Source organism: Rhinoderma darwinii, chromosome 9, assembly GCF_050947455.1.
Source record: "Rhinoderma darwinii isolate aRhiDar2 chromosome 9, aRhiDar2.hap1, whole genome shotgun sequence".
In the NCBI taxonomy this organism is placed as follows: domain Eukaryota; kingdom Metazoa; phylum Chordata; class Amphibia; order Anura; family Rhinodermatidae; genus Rhinoderma; species Rhinoderma darwinii.
Window position 1 is genome coordinate 83,299,068 of NC_134695.1, and position 10,107 is coordinate 83,309,174.

At 48.2% G+C, this 10,107-nt stretch overlaps 1 pseudogene; it reads left to right on the forward strand.

The window, feature by feature from the left end:
- LOC142661097 (fatty acyl-CoA hydrolase precursor, medium chain-like) overlaps positions 1–3,269 on the forward strand; it is a 33,318-nt pseudogene extending 30,049 nt beyond the window's left edge.
- Positions 3,270–10,107: the final 6,838 nt, after the last annotated feature.

Genomic DNA, 10,107 nt, shown 5'->3' on the forward strand with positions numbered 1-10,107 from the left:
CAGAACACGCTGGGAGTTGTAGTTTTCATAACTTACTAATATGTTCTTAAAAATGATGCCCTTGGCCCTCGTAATCCATAATGTCTAAAAACATACAGTGCCAGTCATGTGATGCCCCTATGGACAGTATACATATTGTTTACACATGGCCGCAGAAGCTGGGGTCACTCTATTGGTTAGTTACTATTTCCACCACATTTTGCCCATCTAAATGCCGGCCCCCGGTACTAGACCTCCGCTCCGAGATGTGGGGATAATGTCTCCCGTCTCACATTAGTTGCATGGGCACAGCAATGCCACGGATACCAGTCTCGGGACACTAACTTTGACCTTGATCACATCAGCTGTGGGCACAGTGCCATCTTGCACAATTATTGCTTCTACCTGTGCTGCTGTGCCAGTGTATACTGCCCTCCCCCCCAAGGTTATACATAACACAATGTAAGGCTGGGTTCACACGAGCACATTAACGTCCGTAATGGACGGAACGTAATTCGGCCACAAGTCCCGGACCGAACACAGTGCAGGGAGCCGGGCTCCTAGCATCATAGTTATGTACGACGCTAGGAGTCCCTGCCTCTCTGCAGGACAACTGTCCCGTACTGTAATCATGTTTTCAGTACGGGACAGTAGTTCCACGGAGAGGCAGGGACTCCTAGCGTCGTACATAACTATGATGCTAGGAGCCCGGCTCCCTTCACTGAGTTCGGTCCGGGACTTCCGGCCGAAATACGTCCGTCCATTACAGACGTTAATGTGCTCGTGTGAACCCAGCCTAACACCGCAGGATCATTAATTGTCATGATGTCAACAGTTAAGTGTTTGTCTTCTTATCACTCGTTAGATATGGGGCTCCCCGTCTACTTGTATGAGTACCAGCACCCACCAACCCTGCTGGCTCATGTGAGACCGAACTTTGTGAGGGCCGATCACTGTGACGAGATCATCTTTGTGTTTGGGGGACCCTTCCTGAGGGACGGTATTGTATATGCTGGTGAGTCAATGACAAGAAAAAATGCCCTAAAGCCGTTACGTTGAGTTAGGGTATGTTCACACGGCCGAAAAATCGAAAGCAGAACGCCTCCAAACAATGGGAGAAATGGCGTTCTGTTCCAATGGGCCGTTTTGAAAAACGGCCACGTAAAAAAAACGACCGCGAAAAAGAAGTGCAGGACACTTCTTGGGACATTTTTGGAGCCGTTTTTCATTGACTCTATAGAAAAATGCTTGTAAAAAACGCTGCGAAAATCGCGAGCGGCATAAAAAAACGTCTGAAAATCAGCAGCTATTTTCCTTTGAGAACAGCTCCGTATTTTCTGACGTTTTTGTGTTTGCGTGTGAACATACCCTTATTGTCAATTTCCTGACCAGGGTTTTTACCCCTTCTCTGCCCTTAATTCAGAACTATTTTCATCTTGGATACCTGAGTAATCTGAGACAAACTGGTTGCTATGGATGTGCTTCATTAATAAAGTGTGGTTGCTAGGCAATATGTCCATATGAAGCAGATTGTCAGACAGGACTTCATTCAAAGCTGTAGCAGAAGGAAAAAACTCTCCAGCTGATACATGTTACCTGCACTGATACATTGTAACAGACCTTCAGGACTGGAGAGAGATAGAATTGTGCTGCTGATGTGTTCAGCTCACAGTTGATTGTATACAATTGTAACAAAACTGAGCTGTGAGAGGTCTGTACGGGTTCTCAGCCGCAGGTTTGTATGTCTGTCACTAAGGGGAGATTCACACGAACGTTGCGTTTTTGCGCGCGCAAACAACGCAGCGTTTTGCGAGCGCAAAAACCATTTGACAGCTGCGTGTGTCATGCGTGTCTGATGCGCGGCTGCGTGATTTTCGCGCAGCCGGCATCATAGAGATGAGGCTTGTCAACGCCCGTCACTGTCCAAGGTGCTGAAAGAGCTAAATCTTTCAGCACCCTCGACAGTGAATGCCGAACACAACAGCGAAAAACCTGTAAAAAAAAAAGATAAAGTTCCTACTTACCGAGAACTTCCCGGCCGTTGCCTTGGTGACGCGTCCTTGGTGACGCGTCCTTGGTGACGCGCCTCTCTTGACATCGGGCCCCACCTCCCTGGATGACGCAGCAGTCCAAGTGACCGCTGCAGCCTGTGATTGGCTGCAGCCTGTGCTTGGCCTGTGATTGGCTGGAGCTGTCACTTGAACTGAAGTGTCATCCCGGGAGGTCGGACTGCAGGAAGGAGACAGGAGTAATCGGTAAGTTAGAACTTCGGTTTTTTTTTTACAGGTTAATGTATTTTGGGATCGCTAGTCACTGTCCATGGTGCTGAAACAGTTTAACTCTTTCAGCACCATGGACAGTGACTATCTCCTGACGTCGCGTACCGATAATTTTTTTGCCGGGATCGGCCAAAACGAGTTTGGCCGAACCCGGTGAAGTTCGGTACGCTTGTCCGGCTTCGCTCATCGCAAAGACACTCCGTTTGGATGTTCGGAAACAGAAAAGCACGTGGTGCTTTTCGGTTTTCATTCATCCTTTTCACTGCTGTTGCGCGAATCACGCTCGTCCCACGGAAGTGCTTCCGTGTGGTGCGCGTGATTTTCACGCACCCATTGACTTCAATGGGTGCGTGATGCGCGAAATACGCAGAGTTATTGAACCTGTCGCGCTTTTTGCGCAGCAGACAAACGCTGCGCAAAAAGCACGGACTGTCTGTACTGCCCCATAGACTTGTATTGGTCCATGCGTGCCGCGTGAAAACCACGCGGCCCGCACGGACCGAATACACGCTCGTGTGAATCCCCCCTAATAGTGATCTTGTTTTTTTTGAGGAAATGCAACCAATGAAGAGAAGTCCTGGCCCGGACAGTTATGAGATACTGGGCGAACTTTGCTCGGACTGGGTAAGACCCTAACACTAATCTAGAATGCCGGAGCATTCCCTGCGCTGGTGTCACCCTAATATCTCCTCATTACTAATAATGCCACATTGTTTACTGCAGGGACCCCAATAGTCCCGGTCTGACCGCATGGCCGCAGTACTGCGCAGACGAACGCTATCTGGAGATTAATTTGAAGCAGAAATCGTCTTCAAGGCTGAAGGAGGACAAGTTCAGGTTCTGGACTGAGATCCTTCCAGGGAAAATCTATCCCCAGCCAGCGGGTGGAAGTTATCACCCTGAGCCGAAGATTGTAACGCAGAAGTCTACACGTGAAAAAACGGAGAGCGCGTCACGCACGGAAATCACAGGGAAACTATTTTTCCACTAATAAATTTTACTTTTAAGCAACTTTACAACTAATAATTTTTTTGCACATCGAGCTCTATCCCCAATGAAATAATAACTTGCGTGGACAGGTCACTGCCTCCCACACTTTTCTCCTGAAATACTCTGTGCTGTAAGGGACCCTGCCACTTCCACTATAAAATGCTCCGTTTGTAATCTCACACCAGATCAGCACATTCCTCCTCTGAAATACTCTGTGCCACTGGGGCACCCTGCAATTACAGCTATATAATTCTCACTCTGATCTCCCAGAAGATCGGAAAACCTCTCTCCTAAAATAATCTGTTTTTGGGCACCCTACGGTTCCATTCAGACGTTACCATGAGGTAAAAACTGTATCCAGAAAACGCATGTGTTTTTACCGCGATTTGGTGCATTTTTCAATGTGATTGTATTTTTTTTACCGCAACTGCATTGAAAAACGCATCAAAGGCGGTAAAAAACATGTGGTTTTCAGATGGGGTATTTCAATGTGGTTTTAACTGCACCTCAACGCAACATCTGAATGGCCCCTACTCCTTCTCAAACAGTTGCCCCTAAACACCAATCACTCAATCTTCCCAGTGCTGTCGGGGCAGGCAATGTAACAATGAGCAGAGACTGGACGGGCGGCTCTTTTCCTCCGTTTAGGCCACTTAGTAACAGTTTATTAATATTCTGACAGATTGATAATATTAGTGGTCCACAAGTTACAGTATAAGGGCAGATACAGACGGACGTTGCGTTTTTGCGCGCGCAAAAACCATTTGACAGCTGCGTGTGTCATCCGTGTATGATGCGCGGCTGCGTGATTTTCGCGCAGCCGCCATCATAGAGATGAGGCTAGTCGACGCCCGTCACTGTCCAAGGTGCTGAAAGAGCTAACTGATCTGCAGTGTAATGGCAGGAAGGAGGTGAAGGGAAAGTGAGCCCTAACCTACCCACCGCCCTGTCCCTGCCTACTTGCAACGACCCGCCCTAGGCGACGAGGTACAACTGGGCGGCGGTCCCTACGCTGGCTAAGTGCACAGGAAGACAAACAGGGAACACGCAAGGGAAGGGGCAGTAGCCACGGAACGCCACGAGGAAACGGGGCGGCGAACGAACAGTCAGGACCAGGACGAAGTGAGTACACCCGAGCAGGCACGGAGACAGAAGCAAGCCAGGGCAAGCAAGCAGGTCAAGCAGAACTGCAGCAAGGCAGAAGCACGGCAGAAGCAGGCTGGAGCAAGCAGCAGTGGGGCCAGGAATCCAAAAGAATTACAAGCACTGAGGGAGGGCACAGGGCAGGTAATAAAGGGCAGGGGGCGGAGCTAACTCCGAGAGACCAGGCCGCGATAGGCTCTCCCACTCCTGAGCCTGCCACCCTGGTTGGTGGGAGATGGTGTCAGTCGAGCAGGTCTGGCCTCAGGTGTGGATTGATTAATCCCAGGAGTATAGCTAGATGAAGTACCTGGCAGATCCCTAACATGCAGTAACTCTTTCAGCACCCTCGACAGTGAATGCCGAACACAATATACAGCAACCTGTTAAAAAAAAAAGAAAAAGTTCGTACTTACCGAGAACTTCCCGGCCGTTGCCTTGGTGACGCGTCCTTGGTGACGCGCCTCTCTTGACATCGGGCCCCACCTCACTGGATGACGCAGCAGTCCATGTGACCGCTGCAGCCTGTGCTTGGCCTGTGATTGGCTGGAGCTGTCACTTGGACTGAATTGTCATCCCGGGAGGTCAGACTGGAGGAAGAAGCCGGGAGTTATCGGTAAGTCAGAACTTTGTTTTTTTTTACAGGTTCATGTTTATTGGGATCGGTAGTCACTGTCCATGGTGCTGAAACAGTTTAACTCCTTCAGCACCCTGGACAGTGACTATCTCCGGACGTCGCGTACCGGAAATTTTTTTGCCGGGTTCGGTTCGATTGTCCGGGTTCGCTCATCTCAAAGACACTCCATTTGGATGTTTGGAAACAGAAAAGCACGTGGTGCTTTTCTGGTTACATTCATCCTTTTGACAGCTGGTGCGCTGTTTCAGTCGGTTCGCACGGAAGTGCTTCCGTGCGGCCTGCGTGGTTTTCACGCACCCATTGACTTCAATGGGTGCGTGATGCACGAAATACGCGGAGACATTGAACCTGTCGCGCTTTTTGCGCAGCTGACAAACGCTGCGCAAAAAGCACGGACTGTCTGTACTGCCTCATAGACTTGTATTGGTCTGTGCGTGGCGCGTGAAAACCACGCGGCCCGCACGGACCGAATACACGCTCGTGTGAATCCCCCCTAAAGATAGGGGTCCTGATTAATTAAATGTGCAGTTTCCTATTGTATCCACTAGATGGCGACAAATGACATGTAATGAGAGAACTGCAGCCCGGCACCTGTCCTGGGTGATTGCAGGGGTCAGTGATGTGATCGCTGATTATACCGACCACCTGTGTCTACGACATGTTCTGGTTTGGGAGGTTTTCCAGGCAATTAACCATCTGTATGTAGGAGGAACTACCGCGGTTGGTACACAATGAACAAGACACACCTTCTGCTTGGGTAACTTCTTTACGTACCTACTAGCACCGTCACGGGTCCTTGCGGAGCTACCCGCTACCTTTCCTGACAAACCCTCTCTCTCCTCAGTCGGTGGTCTGAACGGTGGACCCCCTAGGACGCAACTGAACTGGCGGGCTGACGCTACGAGGTACACGGCGTACAGCTAATAGTCCAACAAAGTCCCGTCAACCCGACCATTCCTTCTGTCTGCTCCTGCCCCAACAAGCTTCAAATATAACAGTTCTATGCAAGGTTACATGCGGTGCTTCATCAATAACAGTTCCATGCAGGGTTACATGCGGTGTTTTATCAATAACAGTTCCATGCAGGGTTACATGCGGTGTTTTAGCAATAACAGTTCCATGCAGGGTTACATGCGGTGTTTTATCAATAACAGTTCCATGCAGGGACCCTGGCACAATTACGGAGGTTGCGAGCAGGGTACTAGGCCTGATTCAGGCTACAACAGCCGCGGTAGTGTAAGGCTAGTCTTTCACGTACTGGGTAACCAGGGTAGGCGCGGACCGTACTACGCTTGGAGAGCCAGGTAGTACTGCGGCTAACGGGACTTTGGCTGGGGAGGCCTGAGGGTCCTAGTTAGGCTATGTGTGTGTGTGGCTGGTACCTGTAGTGGATGCTGATGCTCCACTCTTCTCTTGCTCAGGCAGTCCTCCGTTGGTGCACTCCTGTCGTTCTGTCCCACTGCAGGGAGGCACGTTCCTCCTCTCAATCTCCTCCTGCTGCCACACTGTCAACCCTCTTGTCTTCAGCTGCGACTCCAGCAGCCTCTACCGCTTCTCCTCTTTCTCTCTCACACTCGGCTCCTCTCTGCTCCTTTCTCCTTAACCCTTGTTCCTTCCCGTCCTTCTCCTTCTTCACCCACACCGCTCTGCTCCTCGTTCCTCTTCCTTTCGCGCCACTCTCTGCTCCGCCCCTCTTGGTTGCCGCGCTTCCCCTCCTCCTTCCAGTCTCGCCGCGCGAGAGAGTTCGGCCCAGGCGTCATGGCTGTCGGCAGTGCGGCCGTTGCCATGACGCCCAAGACGCTCCTTCATCCGGAGCTGCAGCCACTTCAGCCGCCCGTGTCCCTGTACTGTCCTCCGGAGAGAGGTAAGTAGGGACGCACCCTTACATGTAGACCTATGAAGTCAGAGACATGTCAATGCTGATGAGGAGCGGCTGTTATTTACATTTATTTATACAGCACCAGCAAATTCCGCAGATCTTCACACTACATCATAGTAGAGGGTGCAAATACAGACTAAATACAATACATACCAACATTTGTACATTCAAGGGGGAGGTGCAGCCATTATATATAATATATATATATATATATATATATATATATATATTTAAACGCCTCCAAACATTTGCCCTTTGATTTCAATAAGAAAAACGGCGATTCATTCCCACTGGGCGTTTTTTTGTTGTTTTTTTTAAGAAAAAGCACCCTGTAAAAAGAAGTGCATGTCACTTCTTAAGTAGTTTTTTAAACCGTTTTTCATTGTGTAAATAGAAAAACGGCTCCAAAAAATCAGCAAAAAACACATTAAAAAACGCTTGATGCATAAAAAACGGCTGTAAATCAGAGGCTGTTTTCCTTTGAAAATTTACGTATTTTACAGCCATTTTTAGTTTAGCGTGGGAACATAGCCTTAGAGTCACAGCAGATACAGGGTCTGTTCACACATTGCAGTTGAGGTGCAGTTAGAACCGCATTAAAAAAAAGTATCCAAAAAAACGCATGCAGTTTTATAGTGAGTTGTTTGTTTGCGCTGCGTTTTTTTAATGCAATTAAAGTAATTTGTAATCCGCGCCCACCATAAGGACAGAAAGTAGCAGAAATTCTGCTGCGGAAAAATCGCACCATTTCCTGCGTTTTTTACTGCAGAAAATGATGCGTATTTTGTGGCGTTTTTCACAATATTGGGGGATGGTGACATCTTCTCTGAAAAACGCAGCAGTTCTGTCCACTTTCTGCAGCAGGATTTGACACGCTGCAATACGAAAAATCCGCACCGCAGGAAAATTTCTACTCGGTAATTTTATGCAGCGTGTGGATGAGATTTGTTAAACCTCCCCCCTCTGCTGCTACTGTATTCTGCTGTGTATTTTCCGTCCGCAATCCCGCTATGTGTGGACGAGCCCTTAGTGTGCATGTTTTTCGGCGGCCGCTATGTCTCCTTACCCCATTGTGTGCAGTGGTGCCCGGAGCCGAAGAGGAGCCAGTAGCGAGAAGAGGTGAGTAATGGAGGGGTCTGAATTTTGGAGGCTGGGGTCTGGTCTGCATTTAGGGGGTTAGCCGGGCTTTTAAAAATTGTTGTCTGAGATGACGGTTGCGGGTGATTCCTACCTCTATATTCTCCTCACTGTGAGGTCCATTATATTGAGGACAATTTACAGGGAATATTTGGGAAAAATTAATATTCTGACAAACCCCGTCCCAACAAACCTCACAATGTCACAGCTAACGTGTCCCTAGAAGTGCTCCTACCTGTGATATCACCTTCACCCTGAGCACCGTTCCCTGATAAATGTGCCTCGTTGTATCTCCAGCATAAAGAAATGGCGTCTCACATTAATTATTCCGGCGTGCCCCGTGCCGGTGACCCACAAGATGCCCCGGGACATTGTCATTACGTATGACATCACTTGATTGACGTTGTTTTGTGTGTTCGTCCATGTGCTCAGCGGACGTTACTGCACCCGGGAGGTTCGCACCTTAGTGATGATGGCGGCGGCGTCATCATCTGATCTGTTCATGTAACGCGAGAATTCTTCACGGGAACTTCACCCTCCTTATCCTCCTTCCAGGTGTCGCCCGAGAATTGTAAAATATTTCAGTAATATTGTGTTAGGGTGAAACCAAACAAACCTGTTCTCTCAAACTCTTTTCACTTTTGCATTTTAAAGCTGCCCCAGACAATCAGATTAATTCCCAATATCCACAGTTTTAAACGTGCCCTGAAAACACATCTATTTAGACCGGCCTATAAGGCTGGGTTCACACGACCTATTTTCAGACGTAAACGAGGCGTATTATGCCCCGTTTTACGTCTGAAAATACGGCTCCAATACGTCGGCAAACATCTGCCCATTCACTTGAATGGGTTTGCCGACGTACTGTGCAGACGACCTGTAATTTACGCGTCGTCGTTTGACAGTTGTCAAACGACGACGCGTAAAATGACTGCCTCGTCAAAGAAGTGCAGGACACTTCTTTGACCGTAATTTGAGCCGTTTTTCATTGAATTCAATGAAGAACAGCTCAAATATACGGCCGTCAATGACGCCTCGCAAAATGCGAGGAGGAGCATTTACGTCTGAAACGACGGAGCGGTTTTCTCCTGAAAACAGTCTGTAATTTCAGACGTAAAAGCCACTTATCGTGTGCACATACCCTAACATTCCCTGATCTGACTCCTTTCCATGGCCCTCCTTTTAGATTAGTCATCAGAATAAGATTCCCTCACACTTCTTCTCTTCATGTCCGTCATACACGGATACTGGCTGGTGACCGGCTCATGCAGCTTTATGTTACCACTCCATGTGTATAAAAATGGCCGGACTATTGTACAGAACAAACACTGTTACACTTTGTGTCTCCCTTATTTCCTCATAGATTGTAAGCTCTTGCAAGCAGGGTCCTCATTCCTCTGGTTTGAATTGTAAATTTGTCACTATGTAATGTCTGATATTGTTTGTTTCATGTTCCCTCTAAATTGTAAAGTGCTGCGTAATATGTTGGCGATATATAAATAAAGATTATTATTATTATTATTATTATTATTATAGCTGCATCTGACACACTGTACACACTGAATGTAGATATAATACAATCCACCTGTACTGAAAAACTATGCTTATCATGTATCTAAGCCTTTCATGTGTAATACTGTCTGCTGAGCCGCAGTATCTAATCCTATAATGTGTGATACTGTCTGCTGAGTTGCATCTAAGCCTATTATGTGTGATACTGTCTGCTGAGCTGTGTATCTAATCCCATTGTGTGTGATACTGAAAAAACGTGGACATTTTTTTTTTGAAAAAACGGGGACCTGTGCTCCACTGCCGGAATGCGTTTGCTCACGGACCGTTATGATTTCCCTTTGGTGAAAGGAACAGGTCCCATCACGGAGCCGGGGCACGTTCTTTGCATCAAAGTAAAATCATAAGGGCCCGCTGTTCACATAGAGCTCGTCCCTCCTCCTCTTCCACAGCGGCGTGACAGCGTGTATGGAGGAGACGTCATGAAGGTGGCGGGAGGTTTGAATGCAGTGGAGGCGACAAGCAGCAGCGGCAGCAGCAGCAGAAGAAGAAGAAGA